The sequence below is a fragment of the Dunckerocampus dactyliophorus genome, chromosome 9 (assembly GCF_027744805.1).
Source record: "Dunckerocampus dactyliophorus isolate RoL2022-P2 chromosome 9, RoL_Ddac_1.1, whole genome shotgun sequence".
Classification (NCBI taxonomy): domain Eukaryota; kingdom Metazoa; phylum Chordata; class Actinopteri; order Syngnathiformes; family Syngnathidae; genus Dunckerocampus; species Dunckerocampus dactyliophorus.
Window position 1 is genome coordinate 7,890,160 of NC_072827.1, and position 16,619 is coordinate 7,906,778.

Sequence of the window (16,619 nt, forward strand, 5' to 3'; positions counted from 1 at the left end):
TAAAAACCTGAGCAGCAGTATGAAAGAAACTTTTTCCTTCTTTATTTGACTTTTGCCCTTCCTTACAGGTGCAATTAACATACAAAATAATAATACTTCTATTATATGGATAATTAACTGGGAGTATTTACACAATGCAACATTTATTTCAGTTATGGCATTGTTAATACATTTATAATCTAAATCAATTCAACTAATCACTCAAATTAGAAACAAATTAGCTTAAAGCTATTGTGTGAGAGTGCCACACAATATACACTTAAGTCTTGTCCAATGTTCTGTTTATTTACATTATTGTTTTTAGCGAACTTGAAAAATGACGAATCTGTTTTTTTGAGCAATTAACGGCATGTTTGCAATGTAATTTTTCTGGATTCTGCCCCCATCAAACCCGCCCGGGACATACTGCGGGAGTGGATGCCGAGTTGGCTCTCCTGTCTCCTGTCTCACCGAACACCGAACACAACATGTAGAATGCAGTACTAGATTCACAATTAGAATGCTTCTTCTGCCTTGTATTTGTATTTTAGTTCATTTAGTTAGATCATTTAACCATTTTTATGCTTGAAAATGCCTCATTTAGGCCAGGAATAAGTATAATTTGCTTAAATATGCATTTTTTAAAATTAATAATAGGCTGTATTCAACCGCAAAACAGTGATGGTAAATGGTCTTTCACGTGTATTACGCTTTTCTACCTCCAGGGCACTCAAAGCGCTTTGACACTGCTAGCACATTTACCTACTGATGCTGCAGCATCAGGAGCTACTGGAGGTTCAGTGTCTTACCCAAGGATACCTCGACACGATCACGGGAAGACGGAGGATCGAACCCGCAACCTTCAGGTTGAGAGACAGCCACTCTATGCTGCAGACTCAAGACAGCCGGTAGCTCGCGAGCTAGCAAGCTAACCAGTCAGCCTCAAATGTATTTCTTCTAAACTTAAGAAGCCAAAAACTACTGCCGCCTAGTGACCGGAATACAACATACCACTCGTATTTCAATATGTTTTGACTAATAATAGACCATAGTCTACCACGAATTCATGAATTCATTTCTGAAAACCGCAAACCAAACCAATACAGCGATTGAGCGATAATCGAACTGCGACACTGCGAGGGACAGCTGTATTTTTTGTGGCTACTTGTTTGGCCTTAAAGACAAGTCAGTAAAGTAAGCAATAATTGTTTCTTTCAGGACTCCCACTAGAGTTGTCTTTCAAGAAACTGAAGGCAGTAAACAATCTTTAAATAAAAAGTGCTGACTTATTTGAGACTGCAGGCGAGTTCTAACTCTGTCTGAGCGGTGGGCAGGCTGGCCCGCTAATAAAGAGAGCGCTAAAGTAGGCGATGTGTCGTTGCTATGGCGATGACAGAGATGCTGCTCTTATATTTATCAGCTAATGTAGCATTTGGAAGGTAGCACTTACTGTTGCTTTAAAGAGAAACAGGTCCTTGTCTAGAAAAGTGATTATTTCCATCACAGTGATTCTCGGTTTGCTCCCTAAAGCGGCGTACTTACAATATATAAAGAGATTAATGTCCCCAAGACGACTATTGGACAAGCGCGACAGATGAAGCGCACGTATGAATGATTCACAAAAGTCTATTTTTTATCCTCTTATTCGGCCTCTCAAACCTGCAGGAAAAGCAAAAGATTGAAAAGGAGGAATGCATCAAGGGGTGTGCTGTTTACGCTCGGCCAAGGCAGCTGGTTAGCCGCTGGTTGGCTTTGCCACTTTACACCCCCTCCCTTGCTTTTCAATTCCAGCCGGACCCCGGGCCCGGCTCCTGACTGCGGAGGCTGGAATATTGGGGATCAATGCGTCCTGAGTGAAATGTCAACTGTGGCGCTGCGACGCGTCAGGCTGTGAGGGACTTGTAATAGCTATCGATCCGCCGCATGCTTAACACAGAGCTGGCCCGCCACGGTGCGAGGCAGCTGCGGGGGGAAGATGTATGCATGAAAGCAGATAAAATAGAAAAGAAAGAGCCCGCCGTTTTGTCCTCCTCCTTGCATCCCTCCCTCTCTGGCAGCAGATTGATCTTCCTCTTCCTGCTGATTCGAGCTGGGGCCTGTCATTATCTTCCTCTGTCATTAGAGGCTCCATTGACAGCCTCGCTCTGTCTGTGTCACTCCATTGAGACAGCCACACTTTTCCCAGGCAGTGTTCTCTACATCTATTAAAATCTCTGACAGCCTCATCTTTGCTTTTTGCACAGCATTGTAATTGTAAGACGCGGCCGCCAGTGTCTCTGGCTGGTAATATCAGCCGCACAGGTCCAGCTGCTTGACACCACACTGCTGCCTGGCGACGGGCCGAACCCTTCCGCCTTACAAGTGCTGGTTTACAGTCAAACCTTGGTTTTTGTACACCCTGGTTTTTGTATAATTTGTTTTTTGTTGGAAATGTTTGATCAAATTTTACCCTGTTTTTTTTTTTTGAAGTAGGGTTCCTCATTTATAAAAAACCTGTTTACAACCTTCTAAATATAGTTTTTAACATTATTAGAGCCCTCTAGACATGAAATAACACCCCTATAGTCACCGTTACACTCCCATTACCCAATAGAGTAGATATAATAATAGAAAATAAGACATTTAAAACAGAAATAAAACTTGTGCTTGTGTGTTTCACTTTAACTGTGTTCCAGTGGGGTGGACAGGAAGTGACGTTAGGGGTTAAGATTTGAGTGTTAGCTTGGCACGGGTTACCACTTCCGCAACAGTAGCCCGTGTTAGCGATTATTGTGCCTGCTGTAAGATCATTCAAAGCTTCAAGCCTGTTGTTCCGGCCATCAAGTGTGGTGCTTGTGTGTCTCGCCCATCATTACAGTAACATTACTGACACACAGGGACCAGTGTAGAATAACACATATCATCACAACATCTTTGAATGCATCTTCTGAGTGCCTTATATTTGTATTTTACTTCATTTAGCTATTTTTATGCTTGAAAATTCTTAATTTGGGCCAAAAAAGATGCGTAAACATAGATATTTTTTGGTTAAAGATGCCTGATAAAGGTGGGGTTACGGTTAGGAATGCCGTGTATTAGTTCATTTAGCCATTTTTAGGCTTGAAAATGCTTCGTTTAGACAAAACATGCATAGAATTTTCTTAAATATGCATATTGTTTGTCTAATAAAAGGACTGGAGTTAGGGCTACAGGTTAGGGTTAGGGTTGGGGTTAGGGTTAGTAATGCCTTATATTTGTATTTGACTTCATTTAGCCATTTTCATGCTTGAAAATGCTTCATTTAGACAAAAAATGCATAGAATTAGCCTAAATATGCATATTTTTTTAACTAATAATAGGACTAGGGGTCAGGGTTAGGGTTAGAGTTAGAGATCGGAGTTAGGTTTAGGAATGCCTTGTAATTGTATTTTACTTCATTTAGCCGTTTTTATGCTTCAAAATGCTTCATTTAGCCAAAAAAAGCGTACAATTTGCTTAAATGTGCATATTTTTTGGCTAGTAATAAGCTGTATTCAACCACAAAACAACATGATTTATTCATTTTTACATTTAGTAAAAACGTGGTAGTGAAGCCACAAAATTCGAAGTGTGAAGTGCTGAGTGATTACTGTCGTCCATTTGCCCCGTGCGGTATGGCAGCACTGTTCCGCAAAACGGAGCCCCCAAACAAAGCACCCTACGCGTACTGTAGCTAACTCACTGTGCATTTTTTTAATTTAGTGCAACTGCTAAATAACCCACCACGGGGCAAAGAAAGTTGCGTGTGCCAGCAATTCGATGCAGAAGGTGAGAAATACGATTGAATTCCATCTCCGCTGCAGTGTTCCCGCTAAGCTGCTCCACCGTTGTCAGCGTAGTACTAGCGTGCGTTTAAATTTGATGGCCGGATTTACCGGATACAGGGGGTTTGACGCCGAGTTTTCCCGAGTGTTGCCAAAGAGAAAGGAAGGCGGTTGTTTTTTTCGGGGTGACCTTTTTTCAATTGCATTTTTTTATTTAGACAAAAGTAAACACATACAACAAATAGGGTATCAATTTCAAGTCAGTTTCCAGGATGACAACAGGCTGTTGCAAAACAGAAAGGAAATTAAAGTGTACATAATTAACAAAATAAATGATGAAGGGGAAAGAAATGATAAACTACAGGAGGTGTTTCCTACAAGATTGAGATGATTCATTGGATGAGATAGTTCCATGGCTTGTTTTGTCTGAGGTCGACGATAACCAAAGCTACATTGTGAAATAGGCCTTGCCGTTCTTTTGAACCCGCTCATATACAAAATACCACAGAATGGAAGATGGACTACGGGTGTGCACGTCTGATGGCTCTCAGTGATCCAAGGAATGCTCAGGTCGTTTGTATGTATGCTCAGACACTTGAAAAATTAGGGGGAACCTTGCTTTGCCAGGATGTATGGCTTGTCTAGACTGATGACAAAGTGGAATTACTTCTGCGAGTTATTTGGGAGTACAAGCCAAAAATGAGACGAAGGTCGACTGGTAGTCATGCTGGTCGAAATATACCGATATTAAAATATTACTCAAAAATGGATTGTGTTCCACCTACTAAGCAAAGGTGTGAAGTCATCTCAGAGCACCAAATAAACGAGGCTGAGAAACAATGCTGTGGTTGCGTAAGTGAAAGTTTGCTCACTGGGGCGCAGTCAGCTGAGATTGGTGCTTTCCTGCGTGTTTTTATTTAAGTGGCACAAAGCAACACATGGTTTGAGCAGGTGGGACCGGGAAGTGCAATCAGATGGGATCATATATGGGACGGGGGCGGGGGCCTTGGATGGAAGCTGTGGAGGGTTTGGGGTGCAGATGATGACATGGTGTGTGACAGAGACTTGTCATTTGAGTGCAAGGCTGTAATGGTGCTTGGTCACTGCGGATGAGGGGTCAGCAGCGACGACATATGGGAGGTTTGGATTTTGTTGGCTTTCAAGCGTGTATTTTATATCTCATACAGAGCAGGGATCCAATTGCGAAAGCGTCTATCAATATTGTTGCTTTTTGAGTCATTTTAGTGCCTGACTTCCTGTTCCTGCCAGCCCTCTAGCCGTTCTCACACGCAACCGGGACTCGGTTCAAATCCTTAACCCTATAAGAGCCGTTCATAACACTCGGCTCGTTTGCAAATGTCACATCTCTGTGAGCCAGAGCAGTCTGTGGAGTTAAAAGTGTGGTTTTCAGGATGGAAGTACAACAGAGGGTCTGATTGATCGCTGTCCGTCAAGACACGGGACCATTCTCGGCCCAAATGAAGGTTGGGACTGGTGCCATCACCATCAGTGCCATAACCATCAGACCCCATCTGCCGGAGAAGGCTTTGAAGAAGAAAAAACATCTCCTTCGAGTCCACAAAATTGGCCGTTTGGAATTTGCAGGACAGCATCAAACATGGGACATTGAAAGGTGGAATTAAGTTTTATTCTCTGATGAGAAAAAATTTTACTTTGACGGTCCTGATGGCTTCCAACGTTACTGGCATGACAAGGAGATCCCACCTGAGATGTTTTCCACAAGGCACAGTGGAGGGGGTCCATTATGATCCTTCAATGGAACAATTGAGTTTCAGGTTGTGCAAGGGCGTCAAACGGTGATGTGGAGATATTGCAGGGGGCACCCCTCATGACTGAAGGCCCTCGTCTGTGTGGTAATGACTGGCTTTTTCAACAGGACAACGCTGCACTTCACAAAGGACTTCCTCCAGAGGAATAAACTCGCTCTTTTGGACCATCCTGTGTGTTCCCCTGATTTAAATCCAATGGAGAACATTTGGGATGGATGGCAAGGGAAGTTTACAAGAGTGGCCATCACTTCCAGACAGTGGATGACCTCCATGAAGCCATCTTCACCACCTGGAGCAACATTCCCCCAAGCTTCCTGGAAACACTGACATCAAGCATGCCCTAACCCATTTGTCAGCTGATGAACAAAAATGGCAGAGCTACTCATTACTGACGCCTTTTTTCAATATTTTATTTCTATTTTATTCAGCTATGTTCTTAAACTTGTGATCAGCTGCAATAAACTGCTTAATCAAAACATTTTTTTGTCTCACTCCCATTTTTTCTTTTTGCATTTTGAAGCTCTACTTAGAACCTCCTTAAGATCCAACAGTGCAATCCAACATTCTTGCAATTTTTCAACTGGTCTTAACATTTTGATCAGTTGTGTACTTCCACACGCCTGACATGGCTTTGTTTACTTTCTGGCCTGCTGCAAAAACAAAGCACTTTATGGCAGCTGCCGCAAAGAATGCGTGGGCTCATCTTCTGATCTCTGATCAATACGAAAAAAAATGTCTACTTTCCATGATAACTAATTTGTTACGGGATGCGGCTGAGCTGTCGGAAGCTTGACCCCCAGTATGCAGAGATGAGGCGGTGGCGTGCAAACAAAAGATCTTTAATGGTGCACGAACAGGTACAAACAAAAGGCGACAGAGGGAAAAAGCTCTGTGGAAAATACACGAAAACACGAAAGTATGGACAGGTAAGTACACACTTTAGGAGACGAGGAACAATAACAATAACAATGAAGCAGCGCCGTACATGCGACGACGCTGGCCTTTTAACTGCCACAAGTGTTAATTGTTGCCAGCTGCGCGCAACCAGGAGTAAAGCGGCTGCCGCTTCCTCCCAGCAGGAAGTACAGCCCGCCAAAATAAGAGCGCACGACAGGAGGCGCTCACTCCTGTCCTGTGGAACATGACATAATTACTTTTATGAAAGAGTAATTTCGTCCCAATTTTTTTGCAAAGTAACCATCGTAACACTCAGGCAGAGGTGGCCAAAGTGGAGCCTGTGGCTGCTTTTTTATCAGCCTGCAGAACATTCTAAAAATATAATTAAGAAAACTTTTTTTTTTTAATGCAAAGATGGAAAAATCAGCAATAATTTTACAAGAACAAAGTAAAAATATTAAGAGAAAAAAGTTGTAATCTGACGAGAAAATTCATCATTTTAGGAGAATAAGGTTGTAATATTATGAGGAAAAATGACATCATTTTAGTAGCATAAAGTTGAAATATTAAAGAAAAAACATGCCATGTTTTAAAAGTTGTAATATTATGAGAAACAAACAGAAAGACACTAAAACAAAGAAAACAATGAATAAAGTTGTCATTTTTGGAAAATTAGATTGCTGAAAAAGTTGTAATGTTACGAGAATAAAGTCAAAACATTATGAGAATAAATTCATAATTATGAGAAGAAAATTTACAAAAAGAAAGTTAAAATAGTTGGAAAATAAATAAAAAAAACCCAGCAAAAATGGAAAAAAAAAGAGCTGTAAATTTTCAAGAATGAAGTCAAAATATAAAAAGGAAAAAGCGTATTGTATTCTATTGTAATAAGAAAAAAATTGCAATTTTACGCAAATAAACTCTAATATAATATATAATAATATATATAAGTATCTATTGAATATTCTGATAATAATATCATTTTAGTAGTATAAAGTTGAAATATTAAGGAAAAAATATACTGTTTTTTAAATTTGTAATATGAGAAACAAACAAAATAAAGTTGGATTTTTTGGAAAATTAAGTTTTGGAAAAAAAACATAATATTATGGGACTAAAATCAAAATATTATGAGAATAAAGTCATAATATTATGAGAAGAAAATGTACAAAGATTATTTAAGAGGAAATGTTAAATATTTTGAACATTTTTGAAAAAACCCCAGCAAAGATGGGGGGAGAAAAAGAGCAAAGAGTGAAGAGTGATACGATTTTTCGTTCAGAAAAAAAATGTCTCTTGGGCACGAGGCCTGGGATGATAATTATAAATGAATTAATCACATAATAAATGAAAATGAACTTGATCATTTTGCTGGACTCAATGTATTGCCATGTACATGCGTGTTTGTTTTCCTCGTCTCTCGCCTCCAAACGGGCAGGAAGAGGGTTCACTCTGTGCATTGGTTTCAGCGCCTTTGCGCATTTGTGAAAGAGTGAGCCCTATTGTCAGTCATACAGACTCTTTGTCTCAGTGGGAGGAGGCGGGGCCGCTAGCATACACACAGAGCGCAGAAGAGTGTAATGTAGGAGAAATTAAATGAGTAGATTGCAATACATTGTCATGTATTTTTTCATTGCACTTTTCTTTAAAGTCATGTTAAAATCTGGTGTGGTCTCGTTCTCGTGACACCCCCACTAGTAGGTGACGCAAAACGTTTGTTCAACATTTCCTACACGACAATAGTTTTGTCTTGATGTCAAGCCCCTACCTGACAGAAATGTTCTTTTTTTCTTTTTTATGAGGAGAAGTAAATGAACGGCACACCTGCAGAGAGGAGGAAGTAATCCATATGTGGCTGCGTGTGAGTTTTTGGGCAGGCTGGAGGCTGACGGAGGCTTGCACGTCTATGGACGCTCCCACTTTTAATGCAGTCTGCTGTGAAGAAAAGACACGCTGCAACGTAAACATTCAGAGTGATTCCTCCAGCCTTCTGTCTGCGGTGGAAAGGACATGTCAGTCCTCCTGCCTGGGAGAGAGGGTAATTATCCTTTTCCTGTCAGAGAACAACAAATGATAGCTGGGGATGAGGAGGGAGGAGATGTGTGGGGGGGCTTTTTCAGAGGCTGAATTTTTTCAAAAGGAATTTAATTTTGCAGCAGCTGAACGCGTATCTACTTTCATCCTGCTTCTCTCTTAGTGGTCATTTTTATCTATTCACACGAGCTATTTGTTTGTGTCTATGAGCGTCTGAGGGTGCATTTATACCTATTTATAGGCCCCTCACTTTCTTGCGGTCATCTTTTTTTTCCCCTTCTTCTTCTTTTCTGTTGTGACCGTTTCAAGCGATTACACATTGTCCGAGTAATTTCCCTTTCAGCATCTGTTTTTTTTACCTTTCACATAAAGAAGTGAATGGAGGGAAAATTATCACAATTACTCATATAATTGAGCTGCCTTTGTAGCAAGTGCAGCTTCAGCAGCCCCCCTTTTTTTCCATCAGACAAAATGCTTTCATTATATGGGTTTTTCATATTCCCTGACATGGGGCTGTGCTGAGGGTCTGGCGCGTGGATGAGATGTAGAATGAACAGAGCGAATCATTAAGGTCACAGTATGAATAATTACACCGGCTATGGAAAGAGCGTGGACGGCCTCCTTTTCTCCCACCTCCCCCCCACCTCCGAGCACAAACGCAACATCCGTGGCTTTTAGTCACAAAGAACTTTGTTGCAAATGGAGCTTCCACCTTCTACTTATACAAAGACGAGAGGGGGAGAGCAAGACTTGTATCAACATGACAATTTTCCATCATTAGGCCTAATGACAGGCACAGACTGCGGGGATCAAGGGGAGCAGCGAAAGGAGAGGCGCATTCAGGTGTCGGCTGAGTGCTGACCTCCTTCCTGTCTTTGTGGGAGACTTAACTCTTAACAAAAACTAAAAAAGGGGACTTGCAGACTAAAGGCGTTGCAGTGGCAGCTGAATGTCAAGCAGGCCGGCCCTCTATGGACAAATGGCTTAATTGGCAAATTTGCATGGGACACTAATTCAATAAGAGCAAACGTGCAAAGATGTTAACTTTTTTGCTGTTTGTTTGCTGCTCGCTTTTTTCCATCTAGCTCAGGTGCGGCCTGGGGTCCATTTGTGTCACACGGCTGTTCTTTTATCGGCGCGCAACACATTTGACATGACTTCAACAAGAAAACTCCAATGAAAAAAAATCAGCAGTAATTTTACAAGAATAAAGTCAAAATATTAAGGGAAAAAAGTTGGAATGTAATGAGAAAAAGTCGTCATTTTGTGAGAATACCATTATTATAAGGAAAAATAGCATCATTTTAGGTGCATAAAGTTGAAATATTAAAGAAAGATGTTATTTAAAGTCACAATATTATGAAAAACAAACAAAACAAGGAATACACATGTAATTTTTGGAAATTAGGTTAAAAGTATTAGGTAAAAATAAAAGTTGGAGTGTTACAAGAGGGAAAAAAGTCAGAATTACAAGAAGAAGATTTACAAGAAGAAAGTTGAAAAAGTGGGAAAATACATTTTGACAAACAAGAGCAGAAATGAAAAAATCCATGTCCAATTTTACGAGCATGAAGTCAATATATTAAGAGAAAAAAGTTGTATTCTAACAAGACAAAAAGTTGCAATTTTACTAAAACATCATTTTAGTAGCATAGAGTTGAAATTTTAAAGAAAGAAGTTTTTTAAGGCGTAATATTATAAAAAAAACAAACAAAACAAGGAATAAAGTTGTAGGTTTTTTTTTTATTAGGTTGCATAAAAAGTTATCATGTTACAAGAATAAAGTCAAAATAGTATGGGAATAAAGTCGTAATTAAAAGAAGAAAATCTCCAAGAAGAAAGTTGAAATAGTTGGAAAATAAATTTTTTAAAAAACAACAGCCAAAATGAAAAAAAAAACAGCTGTAATTTTTTGGAGAATCAAGTCAAAATATTAAGACAAAAAAGTATTCGAATGAGAAAAGAAGTTGCAATTTTCCGAGAATAAATTTGAAATATTATCAGGTAATTTGATGTGATTTTAGTAGCTTAAATTTAAAGACGTAATATTATGAAAACAAACAAAACAAGGAATAAATCTGTAATTTTTGGAAAATTAGGTTGCGGAAAAAGTTGTAATATTATGGGAATATAGCCATAATTACAATAAAAGAAAATTTACAAATAGAAAGTTTAAACAGTTGGAAAATGTAAAAAAAAAAAACAACAGCAGAAATTTAAAAAAAACAGCTGCAATTTTACGAGAACAAAGCCAAAATAAGAGAAAAAATTGTATTGTGACAAGAAAAAGGTCAACGTTGAATAAAGTAATATTATGAAGAACAATAACATCATTTTAGTAGCATGAAGTTGAAATATTAAAGACTTATGACTTTTTTTAAGTCATAGATTATGGAAAAACAAAATATTATGGGAATAAAATCATACTACAAGTACAAGGGGAAAGTTGAAATAGTGGGAAAATAAATTCAAATAACAGAAGAAATTAAAAAAAACTGCATCATTTTAGTAGCGTAGAGTTGGAATATTTAAGAAAAAAATATGTTGTTTTTTTTAAGTCATGCATATAATACATACATATACTATACATACCATTATGAGAAACAAACAAAATAAGGTTGTCATTTGTGGTTAGGTTGGGGAAAAAGTTGCAATATTATTGGAATAAAGTCAAAACATCATGGGAATAAAGTTTTACAAAGGAACAATAAAATGAAATATATCTGACTTCTTAGCATATCTATACAAAGTGGCAAAGTTCCATCCTTTCACGTTTCACCATGTGGCCCTCGCTGGTCAAACATTTGGACAGCCTGCATTGTATCTCTTTTGCGTTCCAAGCAAGAAGTATTACACTGCAGCTTAGCAGTTCACTGCTTTTCTCTGGTGTGCATCAGCCTCAACGTGCAAGCTCAAATGTGTCTAGTTTCATTTTACAGTTAAGTTGTATTAAGTAAAAGGCTATATTTTCCAAACTCCTTCCTCCCCCAGACTTCACTGGGGTAATTGGTCATTTTGCAGCCAATTTCAGGCGGCTGGGATGCTCGCTGCCATGTGGCCTGACCCCTGCTGCTGCTGTAATGGGGAAGGCATTTCTCCCAGTTTGCTGGAGGCCTTTGCACACTAGTGACCTGCAGCCTTGTGAGCCAGAATGAATGAATAGGAACATGAATAAGAGAGGACAGAGGAGGGGTGGTGGTGGGGAGGAATCTGGAATATGACTTCTGCCATTTTGCGAAAGCATAAAAATACCTTGAATAGTAAGACTGAGGATTGAAACGCCACACTGATGTTAATATTCAGCAACAAAGGAGCAGATACAACAGTATCAGGTCATTTGCATGAAATAGACTCCTGCATGCGTGCGGTGATGCCGTTTATGATGACATGAATGATCACTGAAAAGGAAAAAGAAAACAACTGTTAGTTTGTGTTTCACACTAGACAAGCTCCAAATTCAACGCTATTCCATTATTTCCAGAAGTAGTAAATATGTCTGGCTTTCAGGCCATTCCAATACATACAAATAGAAATATTATATATTATATTTAAATATTATATCAAGTTGTGAAAAAAGTATGGAAACATGCTGCCCTATCATAAGTGATGATGAAAACTAGAGATGCACGATATCTTTTTTTTTTTCTGCTTCTCAAGACTCATATGGTACCCATAAACGATAACTTTTTAAATTTAGATTTAACCGCAGTTTGTGCGCACCTGAAGGTAAGAACAAATATGGATTTGACCAACTGTACCTGTTGATTAGTCCTAATCAAATATCATGATACTATTACTACTACCACATCACGACCAAAAACAACAGCTCTAATTTTTACAAGAATAAAGTCAAAATATAAAGACAAAGAAGTTGTATTGTAAAGACAAAGAAAAGTTGCAATTTTACCTGAAGAAACTCGTAATATTATGAGGGAAAATAACATCATTTTAGTAGCATGAAGATGAAATACTAAAGCAAGACATTATTTTTTGAAAGTCATAATACGATGAAAAACAAAGTTAAAAAATTAGGTTGCGGAAAAAGTTATAATGTTAGGAGAATAAAGCCAAAATATTATGGGAATAAGGTCATAAATACGCGAAGAAAACTTACAAGAAGGAAGTTGAAATAATTGGAGAATAAGTTTAAACAAGAAAGCAGAATTGAAGAAAACAGCTGCAATTTTACCAGAAAAGTCTAAATATTAAGAAAAAAGTAGCCATTTTTTTAGAATAAACTCTAAATATTATGAGGAAAAATAATGTCATTTTGGCGTTCTTTTTTTACAGTCGTAATATTATGAAAAACAAGCAAAACAAGGAATAAAGTTGTAGTATCAACTATCAGGAGAACCAGAGTGTAGAGCGGAGGGAGCCACCTGCTGTGGCCCAGCAAAGTGCACTATATTCGGGCACACGCTCCGAGCAGCCGGTCTGCCGCGACGGAGGTCAGCAAAGTCGGAGTATAGAGCGGGAGGAGCCACCTGCTGTGGCCCAGCAAGGTGCACTGTATTCGAGCACACGCGCCGAGCAGCCGTTGTGACGCCACGGAGGTCTCTGCCTAACCTTTTGCACTTTTCAAACGCTGCGGTTCAGGTGGCTGTAAGGTTTTATGTGTGGTCGATGGGGTTTTTCCCCTCGTTACAAAGCATTTGGTCCAACTATCACGCGAGATGTCTTCCTTGAAAAGTGAATGTTTGTTTACAAGTGAGCTCAGGGGAAGTTAAAGCCGTTGATGTCACAGGCAGGACAAAAAAGCAGCGCTTGATTTGCTTACCTGCACAAAATGGGGAACATCGCCACTCGGGAGCGTTTCTTTTAATTCTCGGTTATCTGGGCTGTTTTGAATGTTATTGTATTTACGGGTATGACATCATAATTCCCTCATGTCGGCCCAATAATTATCATGCACCCCTAAAAGATCATAAACTTTATTGTAACACCTTCCTTGACAAATAAGAAATTACATTAACTCGCCCTGAATATTATTTTATTGACTGGAAAATAAAAAACATCCAGCCTGCCCTCCAACTGACTTCTAATCATCATTTAGCCTGGACGTTGATGCCGTATCAACGTCGCACAAAGCAAATCAATTTCACATTTTGCCGCCACATTGAGCATGAAAATAGACAGCGAGTCCAATTAATTGTGCTGCCGTTTGACTCACTGATGCCTCAAATTATAGGATGGGAGCAATGAGAACAGAATAACAATAACACAAAGTGGTGGGGGCGATACAATTCCACTTGTTTAATCCACTTGCAGAGTGGAATAAAAGGTGACTCCAATACATTTAGTGCACGGGTGTCCAACAAAAATTCAAGGATGCGGGCAGCCATTTTGATACATTTTCTACATTAAAGATGCTAAAACCAATCCAATGTCAGGTCAAGATGTGCCACGCTACCTGAAGACATATTCGCATTTGTGGCATAGGTGACAAAGCAAAGCAATTCATAGTGTAATACGGGGGTGTCCAAAGTGCAGCCAGGGGGCCATTTGTGGCCCTCAGTTGATTTTTATTGGCCCATAGCACATTCTAAAAATATAATTTAACGAGAAAACTAAAAAAAAAACAAAAAAAACGCAATGATTTTACCAAAATAAAAATCTAAAATCTAAATATCTAAACAAACAAAACGGGGAATAAAGTTGTCATTTTTGGAAAATTAGGTTGCAGAAAAAGTTCTGATGTTACGAGAAGGTACAGAAGACTTGAGTATTTGCCATTTGCAGCCCGCCGCCGTTTTTTGTTGGCCTGTGGCACATTCTAAAAATATAATTTAACAAGAAAACAAGAAAAAAAAACAAGAAAAAAAACCCCAGCAAAAATGGAAAAATCTGCAGTAATTTTACAAGAACGAAGTCAAAATATTAGTAGAAAAAAGTTCGACTCTAACAAGAAAAAGTCATAATTTTATGAGAATAACGTTGTAATATAATAATAATGTCATTTAAGTAAGATGAAGTTGAAATATTAAAGAAAGACAGGTTTTTTTAAGTCGTAATATTATGAAAAACAAAACAACAAGAAAAGTTCTATTCTTTGGAAAATGAGGTTGTGGAAAAAGTTATAATGTTACAACAATAAAGTCAAAATATTATGGCAATAAAGTCGTAATTACAAGAACAAAATTCACAAGAAGAAAGTTGAAATAGTTGGAAAATACTTTTTTTTTAATGAAAATGAAATGAAATGAAAAAAAGATGTCATTTTACGGGAAGAAAGTCAAAATATTCAGAGAAAAAAGTTGTAATCCAATGAGAAAAAGTAATTTTATGAGAATAAAGTGAAGAATATAATAAAAGGCTTTTTCACCTGTATGACAAAGCAGTTTTTTATTGAAATATTTTAAATATTATCATTCTTGGCATATCTACATGTGTTGTTTTACAAAATATCAAGAATACTATGTGAAAAGTCACTATGTGACCCTTTCTGGAAAAAGTTTGCACACCCCTGGTGTAATATCTTTTTGTGTAATTTTTTTTTTCACGTGTTTTATTTGGTGGGAAAAAACATGCCATTTTGTGCTTAGAAGCTCCATGATTCGGCCATTTATTGGTCGAAAACTGGCACACAATTTAACTGTGCCACACAGACTATGCGGGCATCGACATAGACACTGTTAGGAATGGAATATTTTCCCTCTGCTTTGAACAAGACATGTTGACGGCTTGTTGATACTATTTGACTGTCATTTATAACCCGCAAGCCATGCAGGGAAGCCTACCTGCACACTTCACCAACAGCATGTTATGCAGCATGCCGTGCGGGTCATAAATTGGTATAATATAATATTGTTGAGCATCTATGTTAGTGTGTAGTGTTTATTTCGATACATGCATATTCCGTGCGGTGCAGTTACATTGTGTGTTCAACATGTGTTATTTTTGGTTGCACCGGCATTTGGTTTGATGGCCTCTTGTTTGTGAACGCTTGCACAAATACAAATTTTTATGGGTGTCTCGGTGACTCATGGTTTTTAAGCAGTAATGATTTCATTTAAGTTTGAGAATATGCTTAAAGCTTACCAAATATGGCCGAAAATGGCCCTTGGCCTGCATTTTGGACCCCCCTGATGTTGCTTAGGAATGCACACGTGTGCATGGATTATAAAGAAATACATGAGCTTGTGTGAGTGAGGGTAAGGTTTGCAGTAATTAATCACAGAGTTAGCAAGGTGCTCCATGGCCTGCATGACGCTGCGGTCAGAAAAGTATTTAGTGGCTGTTAAAATGTGGCTTTGGGGTGAGGGTGGTTGAGGGTAAACGCAGGGAGGTCCATCAGGGGATTGGATGACGTCTGTGACATCTCGGCCCACTTTTAGACACTATATCCTCCCCTTCTTCTCTCTCTCGCAGCCTCACGTGAAGAGCGGCAGGTGTTAAAAACCCATCATCCACGCAGCTGCTTTACTCCTAATGAATCCTCCCTCCTGTGCGCTCACATCCACATGTTTTTTTTAAGTGGGGCCAGTTAGATAGAGCCCAAGAGTGCAGAGTGGGGCCGTGCATAACCCACATTTTACCTAACCATGCCCTAACTCTACAGTCACCTCAAAAATAGTACAATTGTTTTAGGTACTTGCATCAATGAGCTTGAAAAAGCTCGCAGCTAATTGGTGACATCGAAATTCAATTTCTACCGTCATTTCATATCTGTTGTCTCTAACATCATTTTCATTTTAAAAAAGTACTAGACGGAGCCCGTGTGCACCACAGTTTGAGAATCCATGATCTACAACATTGTGGGGCACACGCACAGGAAATGCAATTGTTATTCATTCACAACTTGTCATTTTTAGGCCTAAAATGGGGCATATTAGAATGTGGAAGTTGTGAAGAACTACGAATTCCGTCTAAAGCAGGGGGTCATCCGGGGACTCACATTTCCCTACAGTCATTACCTGGTGACCCACTTTTATAAAGGTCAACGCAAGCTCATTTATTTCTATTTGAAAAACAGCCTTCTGAACACATGCCGGTCATCAAAAATTACTTACACAGTTACACAAGGAGCAAAATGTTTTTCAGAGCACAATTTTATCAGGAGGAACGTCAATGACCAAAAAAAAAAATCAATAAATATTTTTTAAAACTTTTTTAAAAAAAGACTGCGACATATCAAACA

At 38.8% G+C, this 16,619-nt stretch overlaps 1 protein-coding gene across 3 annotated transcripts in view; it reads left to right on the top strand.

Moving 5' to 3' along the window:
* Nucleotides 1-16,619, top strand: part of dlx1a (distal-less homeobox 1a) — a 51,643-nt gene that overhangs the window by 29,570 nt on the left and 5,454 nt on the right. Inside the window, exon 1 of one of the 3 annotated variants that reach the window (XM_054787632.1) lies at nucleotides 8,240-8,486. The exons of the other annotated variants lie outside the window; for them this stretch is intronic. The gene's annotated coding sequence lies outside the window, so the exon portion shown is untranslated. Of the gene's footprint in view, nucleotides 1-8,239; nucleotides 8,487-16,619 lie in introns of those variants that run through there. 3 annotated transcript variants of the gene reach the window in all.